The sequence below is a fragment of the Mytilus edulis genome, chromosome 11 (assembly GCF_963676685.1).
Source record: "Mytilus edulis chromosome 11, xbMytEdul2.2, whole genome shotgun sequence".
Taxonomy (NCBI): domain Eukaryota; kingdom Metazoa; phylum Mollusca; class Bivalvia; order Mytilida; family Mytilidae; genus Mytilus; species Mytilus edulis.
In genome coordinates, this window is record NC_092354.1 from 21,474,997 (window position 1) to 21,488,896 (window position 13,900).

Consider the following 13,900-nt stretch of genomic DNA (forward strand, 5'->3'; position numbering starts at 1 on the left):
TTCAGTTATCCAGTTGTACAATTGATATGAATTGTCAATCAAACTGTATATACTCACGACGGGGAGGTGGAACAAGGATGTCGAACAGGATTTAGTCAATGTAAACGCACTATGTTCACATCCGTAAAAATCAAGAATTAAAACCTAAGATAAAAGAACTCTGTTTATACTAAAATTATCAATTAAAAATATACATTTACAACATTAAAATCCATAAAAACGGAATACATTAAAATCATAAATCTGTTCTTGCTTGATTTTCCTAACTTTACCTTCATCTAAACTTGAACATAAGTGAACCAAATTTTACCAATATACCTCAAAGTATAGTACATATACATATACTAAATGCAAATAGGAGCAAATACAAAAATCGGCGCAAATGAAAAAATTAAATCGGCGCAAATGAAAGAATGAAAATTTTAAAAAATCGGCGCAAATGTCATACGCCCATGTGTTCGTTAAATGACTAGTGTATAGAAAGTGCCGCGCTCAGTGCACGTTAATACCCTTGCAACTATTTTTGAGAGGGGGCATGTTGGAAGGCAAAATTTATTTCACTATCAAATATACTAACATCCTTATTTCTCAGTGACAGTTCAAATTTCTCCGGCCTGCAATCCAGGCTGCCTCTATCAAGGATCTACCTATTTTATTAATTGTTAATTTGTTCTAGTTCTGAATATGCATGAACTATTTGCCACTGAACGTTAATCAACAATCAATCAATCAATCTGTTCCATTTTGTGCGATTAGTAAAAGACTTTGTTTTGATATACAAGTACCCGGCCACGTCCACTCTGTGTTTTGTTTTGTTAGATGTATTTCTACTTATATCCATCTGATGATTTAAGCCTTTTTCAACTTATTTTTATAGTTCGTTATTATGATTTACTGATACACCACTTTCCCATGTTAAGGGATGGTTGACATCTAGCTAAAATGTTTCCTCTCCAAGTCTGTAATTCAGTGGTTGTCGTTTGATGATGTGTTACATATTTGTTTTTCGTTCATTTTTTGTACTAGGCGTTAGTTTTCTCGTTTGATTTTTTTTTACATTTGTCATTTTGGGGTCTTTTATAGCTGACTGCGGTATGGACTTTGCTCATTGCTGAAAGCCATACGGTGACCTATATTTGTTAATGTCTGTGTCATTTTGTCTGTTGTTGATAATTCTATAATTGTTTTTTTGTTTTTTTATTTGCACAACGCCTTATGAAAACTGATTGTGGCCATATGTTCCATCTTCGCTAGACAAGGGTTACGATCAGCTCCCCTCCTCTTAACTGTGAAGCTAGCGAAGACAACCATGTTCCTAGTTTGCTTGGTTTTTTTTTTACTTTTGTTGTTGTCTTATAGAAAAATAATTTTCCATATTTGACTTCAAGTCGAAGTATGATATTGAATATATAATAATATACATTATTGCAAAAAAAAAGTAAAATCCTTACGGGTAATAATGCAACATCGTATACACAAGAAACATACAATACTTGAAAAAGTTCTAGCAAAACTATCTCAATTAAATTTGCCCGTTATTTTAAATCACGAGAGCTATATGAAAATAAGAAGATGTGGTCTGATTGCCAATGAGACCAAACGACATAGAAACCATTTTCAAAGGAGAGGCTTCCCAAACCAGGATAAAAAGAGTGGAGTTCCAACCATGTTTCGCTATTGAAATGCATTGATCGACAAAAAAGGGGGGTCCAACCAATGGGACCCCCACCCCTTTTTGGATCCGTTACTGCAGTATTATAGTTCATTAAATACAAACATTACTGCTATTCACAAAATACCAGTTTATGTATACCTGTACGGGCTGGATTTTTAACCATGTACATAATATAACCAATCGGCAGTCAACTGACTGTGGTATAGAATTAGAATGAGGGAATTCCAGTGTTTAATCTCTTTTGTTGTAGTCGTGTAGAGAGTAATTTTGAAACAGATGGTATATGATTGATTCTTTACAACGTCGAAGTTTAAAAATATAGATATGTATCCGGAAGTAAAAATGTGTTTGTTTACTCTTTGCGTAAATAAATTGAAACTTTTAGGGAAAATATGGATAACTGCTGGAGTATCCGAGCCAACATTGATTGAATCTTAATATCATTTTTTGTTGTTTTTGCTTTGTTATTTCATCAGAAGGGATCACGAGAATTGAGACAGAATTAAACCGAATTCAATATTTAATTTCATTTAATGTTTTAAATTTCCGGTCCACATTTTACAATTTGTTAAATTCTGAACAAAATTAGTCAAATTGTGAAATTTGGGGCATATTTGGAGACAAATCTTGTAACAAATCACCGATGAACTTCTTGTCATGTGGCCCGAGGCCACAATTAATTCCACTATCATTTCTTTATAACGTGTTTTCGCATTAAAAAAGTTTTGCCTATTCTTTTTGTCTATTTTTTTGTGTGTGTAATGTACAGTACAAGTCCAAAAATATATGCAATTTTCAGAAAAATTGCATGTTTACATCATACAAATTTGGCCAATACACATCCATATCCCTATAGGCAAGTCAAGAGATGATCCGAAAAGTGTAAATATTACCTTTTTGCACCTGGCCTAATCACTCTTTCCTTATTAAAATCAGTTAAAATAAAACATCTAAAAATTTATTTCAGCTCTCTTCTTTCATTTCCACCCCAGAAAAGCTAAGAAATGAATGAGAAAGGAAAAGAAAAAAAATAAAGAAAAACTAGTATCTCAATTGTTTGTAAAACAATTGAAAGGTCTTTCCTGTAAAAGTGATGTTTTCGTAATGTACTTTGTATGACCTTTCGTTTGATATACGACAAGCATACCTTCTGAAACTTTTCGCTTTTTACACTTAATGACCTCATCCGCCTACATTTTTGAGACCGGAAGTATGATATATGTAACACAGGGTAGATGAGCTTTCATTTGATATGCGACAACGCCATGTTTTAGAAAGTTTGATTTTTGCACTTAATAACCCAATCCAACTAATTTTTGGAGGTCGGGAATTTGATATTTCAAATGTACACATCACGACCTTTCATTTGATATACAACAACCCTATCGTAAAAGAAAATTTTTTTTTTGCACTCAATGACCCCATCCAACCAATTTTTGGGGAACGTCAATTTGAAATTTTAAATGTACGCTTTATGTTCTTTCATTTGATATGCGACAACCTTACCATCTGAGAAATTTGAATGTTTGCACTAAATGACCCCACCTGTCCACCTGGGATGAAAAAGAGGTTTAAATTTTTCATTTTTAAGTAGAATTTATTGAGACCTACAATTTGATATATCAGATGACCCCATTTGACAAAGTGCCAAAAATGATGCAATATCAACGATATAAATAGAAGTTATGAAACTTACAAAGTCAATGCAAAACATGAAAATTTCAAAATGATTTTTTGGTGTTTTTTTTTCAATGGAATGTTTTTGGTATTTGGTCAAACATATAACTATGTCAACCTCTTCAATTTCTAAAACATTTTAAGTGGAAAGTTCTTGTTGATTCAGAAATACATGCCTCCGCTCGCAAAACTTCAAACTGCATTATCTCTAAAACGACAATAGATATCTCAAATCTGTTAAATGATAAATGATCTACAGTTGAAGGACAACATTATAGAAAAAGAATTGGGATAATTTCAAAGTTCACCAAGGTCACAATTAATCATCAAATATATGATGCAATACTAAACTTAAGAACCGGAAGTCGTAGAGACATGGGACTAGCACCATTCAACTCAGGACCACTTAACCTTTCAACTATCACAAGGTCAAGGTCATTGTATACTGTGAAGGTCAAGGTGAAATTTCATCATGACCTGACATTGACCTCAAATTGAAGGTCTTGAATTACTGATCATCTTTGCCTTTTATAGTAGGTTGATATCTTTTAGATTTAAAAAGATATTCACACAATACTATACTTTTAAGAATCATCCCGTTGTAACTTTTGAACAGACGGTCGGACATTTTTGGGCTTATTGTATAAAATGTAGATCTTGTCGAGAAGAACATTTTATACGCTGTATGTATGCAGCAAAGTCTTATCGTTTTCCTAATATATAAGCTTGAAATTGCAGCGTAATTTTTTTTTTGCACTCTGTGACCTTTGACCTTGGGTGCATATTAAAGGTCATATGAATTTAAGATTATTGGTGAAGGTTACAAGTCTCTATGACTTCCGGTTCTCGACTATAAATTTTTGAAAAATATTTTTAATTTTTAAAGGGAAATAACTCCTTATAAGGGTTAAAAACAAATTAATTGTTTATGTTTATAAACATTGCCATCAGTTCTAATACATGCTGTCATTTTCAATTAAATTCTATCTCTAATACTTTTTGAAAAAAATGCAAATAAAAGAAATTGATTCAAGGGGATATAACTCTCAAAGTAGATGATGAAATCCTATGCAGCCTCATATGGTAATACATTATGATGAGATCTACCTATTGTCCAAATAAAGTCGTGATATCTTTTAACACATTTTGGGGGGACCATGTTGAAAAAAATCAATAAAAGGGAGATAACTTCTTAAGGGGAAGGTGAAATCCCATAAAAGTTCATCTGGTAAAAGTTCATGTTGAGGTCTATTGATGGTTTAATTTTGGTATTGATAACTCCAATAGAAGCGGAAGGAGGGCGAGCCAAACAAATGCTGGAAGAAAAAGAAAAAAAACATTAGAAAAACAATAAGGTCTGAGAGGAAAAGACCACTGAGAGGAAAGACCTTAAAAACTAGGTCTTCAGACTTGTCATCGAGGTTTCAATTACCTGTGGTTTACTTTATCTGTTGTAAAATCTGTATGGGTCAATTAACAACGAAAAGCGGGGTCATTAATTGTGGTCTTGAGCCTTGTCATCGAGAGACTAAAGGTTTTAATTACCTGTGGTTTACTATATCTGGTGTAAAATTTGTATGGGTCAATTATCTTAGTATTGAGTGACACCGGAAAGCTTTATTTATAATTTATTATAACTGCAGTGCTTCAGTGAAATTGAACAATTATTACAAATAAGGGGCTTCTCAAAGTTGAAATTATTCGTACTTATTAAACTTCGATAAACTGTGCATTTGTAGATATCTACAAACCATTGTGTAACTATATAAATCATTATCTATACTCAAATATTTGCTTTAAAGCACCAATATATATGTTTCTGGTCATCGTCGGAAGCATAATTGCCACAATAAATTCGACAGCATGTAATTTTCGTTTGAGTACCATTACATGTATTTAAAACGTAGTAGATGTAGTGACCATAAGTGACATAACTGCCATCATCTATCAAAATCTTGTCCTTTCGAGTCTCTGCAGAGTCATGGGGGTTGTGTTGGATGGGGTCAGTCAAGTCGTTCCAAAAGAGAATATGAATTTTGGATACCTAATTTGCGCTCGAGTGTATGAAATATCTTCAAAATATGTTTGACACAATAAAATTTTAAAATTTGCTTCAACCGAATCATTGTCTACAGCTCTTTCGACGTCTCTATATATTTACGCGATTTTTGAATTTTTCACCTCTGATCCACTTTATAGGGTCTGGATAGAGTTGAAAGAATAATATAGAATAATAGGCCAATTAATGAATTATACAGAAAATCACCCCGTATAACCCCGATATAAATGAATCCGGACGTTGACGCGTTCGAAGCGATCATCAGTTCAACATTTGGGATGACAACAATTTCGAATGCCTCTCTAGAACTTATTTGAATATATATAAATATGTCAATGTGCATGTTAGTTTATTTATTCAATTATACAGTTGTTAAGTTTTAGATATTGCATAGAACGTTTGATAAAACTGCTTGATGCAAAACGCACAGACATGGTGCAATTTCATACGTTTTATGAGATAAAAAATGCTGTATAGAATCTTTTCGTGCAAACACATTTACGTATTAATATCTTAAGCAATAATAAATAGATATACTTCGCATTACTACGTGCCTTCCAGGGGCGGATCCAGCCATTTTAATAAGGGGGGGGGGGGTCCTAACCCAGGACAAAGGGGGGGGGGGGTGGGGTTCCAATTACATGTCCCCATTCAAATGCATTGATCGTCCAAAAAAAGGGGAGTTCCAACCCCCGGAACCGGCCCCCTCTGGATCCGCGCCTGCCTTCAAATGTTCCCTAGAACTTAGAATAAACGCAATATCATACTAAATAAGTTTTCTCTTACTGTATTGTTCGTTCCACCAAATGTGCTGCGTTCGTTGTGCGTTTTTAAAAAATCACTGTACATTTCGTTGACAAAAACCGTCACAAATCACTTTCTTGTCAAGGTATTCGAGATGGTGTCGGCGACTCTTTTTCTGTATTTTATTGTAAATGTTTATCTGTTAACTTAGTCAAATTAGTTGAACTTAAAATATCAGTCATACAAAGCCACAATTTCAATGTTTAACCAGCGTACATCAGATCAGAATACTTCTATTGAAAATTGGGACTCTCAACGTTATTTCAGATGAAATGAACAGTTAATAAAAATATTCCAGAGGAAATAAAGTTTCAAATAGTATAGAACAGTCAATTAAACTTTAATGACTTACTTTTCACAATTTAAGGCTCTTCTAAATGCCGATGTTGTCCAAATTCGCCTGGACGAAAGCAGACATGATAGGAGCTCGTTGAACTTAGTTTGCCGAATGACTTACATGGCATTCCAATTGCTTTATTTTAGGTTTGTTTTGGTTTTTTTCCGTCTAAAGCTTTGTAGATGTGGTGTGATGGCCAATGAGACAACTTTCCACGTAAGTTTGAATGACGTGGGTGTATTTATAAAAAAAATATTATAGTCCAATGTAAAGAAGAAAAAAAATATGACAGATCTATATAACCAATGTACTACAGGCTCCTGACGTTGGACCGACACAACAAAAAATGCGGCGGGATTAAAAAAGTGAGCCCCCAACCCTCTCCTCTGATGGCCAGTGAGACAACTTTCGACGTAAGTTTGAATGACGTGGATGTATTTATAAAACAATTATCATAGTCCAATGTAAAACATTTCACAATGAGGAAAACCTATACCATATAGTCGGCTAAAAAAGCCCCCGATATTAAAAAAAAAGTGAAATAGTTAAAACTAGGAAACTAACGGTCATATATTGATAACTTAAGAATTATGTATTAAAGAAGAAAAAAAATATGACAGATCTATATAACCAATGTACTACAGGCTCCTGACGTTGGACCGACACAACAAAAAATGCGGCGGGATTAAAAAAGTGAGCCCCCCCCCCCCCCCCCCCCCCCAACCCTCTCCTCTGATGGCCAGTGAGACAACTTTCCACGTAAGTTTAAATGACGTGGGAGTATTTATAAAACAATTATTATAGTCCAATGTACATAATTTCACAATCATGAAAACTATACCATATATTCGGCTAAAAAAAGCCCCCGATATTAAAAAAAAGTGAAAAAGTTAAAACTAGGAAACTAACGGTCATATATTGATAATTTAAGAATTATGCATTAAAGAAGAAAAAAAATATGACAGATCTATAAAACCAATGTACTACAGGCTCCTGACGTTGGACCGAGACAACAAGAAATGCGGCGGGATTAAAAAAGTGAGCCCCCAACCCTCTCTTTAACATGGGAAACTCGCGTAACAGCACATGATTAAAAAAATTGTACAGTTGCAATTAGCTCAACTCAAAATGTCGGTACAAGGCACAAAACCATATACATAAAATATCCACAAAGGAGTAATTGAAGTAACTGATAGTTATTTCAAAGCAAATTACAACTAGGAGGTAAATCATGTATTTAAAGTATTAGTCAGTTTATATCCAACGGTTTTATGTATAGACGTAATACAACGCATGAACTTGTGCAATGTCAAATACATGAATAAGTAAACAGTATCGAGAGAATGTACGATATTATGAGTTCTCATAAGTGTGCATATATTGTAATAATGTTAAGTGATGTTTTGATTTAACAGGTACAGCAAAACTTTCTACATTGTGCCCAAATTTATTTTTTTCTATTTTATTTTATGAAAGAATTTGGTAAAGGGTGACTGGGAAATGTACTATTAGATATGATCACTTTGGTCTTTTTTTCGACCGGCAGTAAAACCTGACCGAAGTTGGCCACCCGTTTAGTTGTGTGGGATGTGAAAGTACGCAGTCACGTCCAGGCCGAATGGGAATATAAGATCCACTGTCTCGTGTAGAGAGAATACCACCACGCTAATAAACTGTGCGAACCCTTGTAAAAAATTAATGGGAGGTCCATAAATGACCTGTTGAAAGGCAACATTTGTGTCCTTATTCAATATACCTCATTTTATCCATTGGCAGTCCAATTTTCTCTGACGTAAATCCGGAGGGCCTCCTTCCAGGACCTTCATGTAGTATGTGTTGCTACTTTGTGATTATCCTGAACACGCATGCCATATTTGCAAGTAAAGCAACCAACAATCAGCCATTACGTACGCGTGTCATTAACAAATAATGGGGTGCAGAAATTGGTCAGAACCAACTGTGTTCAAAACGTTTCATTTTTCATTTGATAACTTTAAAGACATGAAAGAAGAAACACAGCAAATGCCAAAGGTTAGGTTGGTGATTGATGCTTTGCTCAACTGCATAATTTACCGATGACGCCAAGGGTAAATATGGATTTATAAATATGGTCCCTTCGGTTTTCTCCGAAATAAGTTAACAATTGAATGAAATGCATATGGGTGGGTAGACATTAAGGTGCTTATATAGTAACCAGAATTACTAATCATTTAGATTCTGCCATCACAGTAGAAAGACTGTAATGTTCGAGGAAGTTAAGCACAATCTTTATACCTTAAAAATTAAACAAACAAAAAACATAATTGAAGAAAGCAAACCAGTTGAATATTAAAAATTATCTCTTAATTTTTACATCTTCACATATAAGAAACTGTATTACTATTGGCGGCTTTAAGCTACATGGTCATTGTATACACATCATTCTGTAGCCTTAATTAACTCAATTATAATTTATGATCCCCTAGGACTCGCCTCTGAGATTCAGACAAAAAGCCTATAACCCATTGATTGTTTTTGATTGCTGTATATGTAGTAGGTGGTTTTCTATGCTAAAGAGTAACACCAACAAGAGCTTAGGGTTCTGATGCTTTATTGTACCAGTATATAAGTATAAAGTCTGAAATAGACAATACAACATATATAAATAACAAGCTATTTTGTATAACATAAATATATACTTTTACAAAATATCACAGATTATATAGTACAGAAATAAAATAAATAATGCCTTTAACTGTTATTAACTAAATAGCAAGTAAAATGTATTGCAAGTAGAAAATGTTCAATGTAAAAATTGTTTACATTCAATGAAATTGACATCGGGTGTCACGTGTACTTTTACAATAGCTTGACCTTAGTCTATACACTAAATCGGAATGTGACATGTATATATGTGGTGGTGTTTAACGACCTTGACTGGTGCGACATGTATATATATGGTGGTGTTTAACGACCTTGACTGGCTATACATCCCTCGCACGGTCGGCTCGGTGCCCGAAGACGTTTGGTGAGCTTTAACATGTTTTGATGCCGTGGGTCAGGAACAAGTAGTGGAGGTCGCAATATGTAGGCCGCCATCTTGGTTTTGGTGAGTAGATTTTTCTTTGTTTACTATTTTGATGTTTATTTTCACTAACGGCTGCTTTCAGGGCCAGTTTGGTCAGCTTGGCAGCCCGCTAGCCTCGATGATGGAGTACAGGCTGATGATCTCGGACGTAGTTCGAAAGATGACAGGAAGCATTATCAAAACCAAAGCCGTGAGGCAGTGAAATGATGGTCATATCACCCAACAGCCTAGGATACAGCCCTCGGACGTTAATCGGCATAACACTCCCCATAATACAATGGTTTTGGAGTGCATGTTAACACGGGTACGCCAACTACTACGTCTATCTGTACGGCATGGATTGGTTCTGTCATCTTAAGTAGTAAGTCGTTGATATCTAACTGTAAACCCTCATCGAAGATAGCGGGTAAAGGAGAGCTGGCCCAGCACGTCCGTTCAGCTCTAATGACTGAGACGTGACTGAATTGTGTGACATATATTCACTGGGGTAAAGCTGATGACCGTAACTGCATTCACGGTCATCCCAAGATGTCGAATGAAAAATTAGGTCAGTTTCTGTATTGTCTGTTAAAGTGTTTCTATATCATTTTCTTTACAAATCATACATTGAAACGATGTAAATTTATAAAAGAATCACTCGGAAATCACTAATTACTTCTGAGAAATGTGCATGAAACGGGAAATTCGATTTGAAAAAATCGTTAAGATGACCGTAAATCATAATCAAAATATTTTCAAGATGACCGTAACATAAAACAAGGATGACCGTGATTGGTAAAAAAATGACCGTAACTTGTAAAGGATGAACGTAATTTGTAAAGACTGACTGTAATTTATATAGGACGACCGTAACTTTTATAGGATGACCATCAATTCTAAGAAATATCCGTATTGTATTCAAAGCTTTTTTGTTGAGTTTGTCGATCTCAATCGGGGCTCGGTTAGCGGATATGTTTCATAAATTTCTTTTTTTAAACTATAATATAATTGGCCATATTTAGGATTTATAACAATGATAGTAAATTGCATATTTCTCGTAAACAATGATAATATTCATTGATATCGACGTTAAAATTTTAACACAAATTGACAGCGATACGACGAAAATTTGAAGAAACATGAATGTGTCCCTAGTACACGGATGCCTCATCTACACTATCATTTTCTATGTTTAGTGGACTATGAAAATGGGATAAAACTGTAATTTGGCATTAGAATTAAAAAGATCATACCATAGGGAAAATGTGTACTAAGTTTCAATTTTATTTAACTTGATGCTGGACAAACGGACAAACAAACAGACGAACGGACGAACGTACGCACAGACCAGAAAAACATAATGCCAATAAATGAAGCATTAAAAACATTAATAATACATACGAATATTTGGTAATCGAGCCCATGTGTATGGTTCCAGAGGAAGCAGATTAAAATCTTAATTTGTCTTGATATATGCAGGCGGAAACACTTTTGAAATAGGACCAAAAGAATAGAAGCTCTGTGTTTATCGAGAAAGCGATAAATGTTAACTGTAATGTTTGATATAGTAACAAAATTTTAAAAAGTTAATAGAAATAAATAAAACGACAATTTTCTTATTCTAAAAACACCTTTTGCATAAGTTTTCAATGTATCTATTACATAGTAATGCAAAACAATAAGATATCAAGTCGACGACATGGTTCTTATCGGGGCCATTTATAGCTGACTATGCGGTATGGGCTTTGCTCATTGTTGAAGGTCTTACGGTTACCTATAGTTGTTAATGTTTGTGTCATTTTGGTCTTTTCTGGATAGTTGTCTCATTGGCAATAATACCACATCTTCTTTTTTATATATAGTATCTATAAGTTGGATGTAGAAAATGCATAACCTCCGATTGTTTTTTATCACGGACGGAGAACATATCAATCTTTTAGTTCAGAAATTTTCGTGTCTGCCCTTCCATTATGTGAATCAAGAAAACATTCCCCAAAACAGGTAACGATTGTATCGAAGAGAAAAATCGAGTGCACCTTTTTATGTTGGGGCATGTTTGGTGTGTATATTTGTCTTTAAAACGTACAAAGCAAGAGTATTTTATATAGCATCTCGCTTCAGATTCTATCATTATTATATATCAAAGCTACAGGTTGACTTTATAACGTAAAATAATGACAGTACGAAAAGATGAAATATATGGGTCAATGAATCACAAAAACATCATATAAACATCACACAATCATGTGTTCTACATAATTACATTACATGGAGTCCTGACACCAAAATACGAACATAAATACTCGGACTCTATTTAAAAAAATATACAACGTAACAAATATTCTTTACTCATTCATATTTGTACTTGATAAAAACTATTTACTACAAAACTATTACTTTATATAAATGGAAACACTTTTCCGTCTTTCACTTAATAAGCCGTCATTTATAAAATATAGACTATTCATGACAATAATCAAATAGTAATGTACGCAAATTAACAATACAATTCTACCGTGGCAAATAAACCGTAGATTATAAAATCATATACTTCTAGCTTAATAAAATACTATCATGTACATCTCGTGTACTTGTGTTACATGCATGCGCTATGAGGAGAACGTTACAAAACAAATAGAAACTTTACTAGAATATCATTTACGTGAAAAATATAATTAATGTTAATAAAGAAGTAACTTACAGTATTCTATAATAATGTTGTCCAAAATATATAAGGTTTACAGGTAAACTATGTGGTCAAGATAAACAGACATAAATTCAATGGACTGTCATGGCTATCGTCCCGTGGAAATATACAGGTACAAAACAAAGGAAATTAAACTTGACCGCGAAATATTAACAGCCAATCAAATACAATGATTCAAGTAAATCCCTAATGAATATTCATAGAAAATAACGTGAATATTACTATACATAAAAGTAATGTTTGCAAGTACTGATTTAAACTAAATATACAATATCCAAAATATGGAATTAAGCTTTTATAATAAACATAGTAATCAAATAGATGATTTTTACAATATATAAAATGATCATAAAAATCACTCTGCTACATATATATGAAAAATAAGATGTGGTATTGAAACAACTCTTCGCAAGCGACACAAAATGAACAACTATAGGTCAGCGTACGGCCTTCAACAACGAACAAAGCCCATACTGCATAGTCAGCTATAAAACACATCGAAATGACGGATGTAAAACAAGTCATACGAGAAAACTAACGGCCTAATTTATGCACAAAATAGTGAATAAAAAAATATATAACTACTGAATAATACACGCTCCTGGTTTTAGACAGGCACATACAGAATATGGTGGGATTAAACATGTTAGCGGGTACCCAACCCATTCCCTTACCATACATTGACTGTCACGTAAACACTTTCAAAAATTGTATCAAATTAGAAATTGGACGTGTGATACATCTGACGAGTTATTGTTTTTTCAATTTTGAATGTGTTTTTAATTTGATAAATGCTCTTGTGTTCTGTTAAATTGTTTCTTTTAAAATTGTAACACGATGATGACTGCTGTACCAATATTTGGACTATTTTATTTATTATGCATGGTCTGTTTAGTTCACGCATCATTGTAAATATAACGGAATTTGATGAGACTGTCGTTCAAAGTGAGAGGTTTAGCGCTATAAAACCAGGTTTAATCCACCATTTTTTAATATTTGAAAATGCCTGAACCAAGTCCGGAATATGACAGTTGTTTTCCATTTGTTTTTGATGTGTTTTGTCATTTGATTTTGCCATGTGATTAGGGACTTTCCGATTTGATTTTCCTCTGAGTTCAGTAATTTTGTGATTTTACTTTTTCCTACCAATTTACATTTTCGTATACATAAGGATTATTTTACATGCACAAAATACCTCTAAGAGTGTTCCTACAATACAACGGATGTTAGGCAGCAACCATTTAATTTTCTGGTGGGGGCTATGGATTTTTTTGGAGAAAAAAGTTTGTTTCCAGTTTTTGGAGAAACAAATAATTTGTTTTTGATTCTGAGAATGTTTGTTTCCTCCTCAGCTGCCACTATATGTAAAGCTAAAATTGAAAGAAAAAAAATGTTTTCGACTTGTCCAGAAAAAAAATCCATAGCCCCCCCCCCCCCCCCCCCCCCCCCAGAAAATCAAATGGTTGCTGCCTTATGGGTTGCTGTCTGCATGCAATGTTGGTAAAAAAAATTCTAACATGCATATTGGTTTTAATCATATCAAAGCATAATTTAATACAGAATGTCATTCAAAATTCATTGACAAACGCAATATT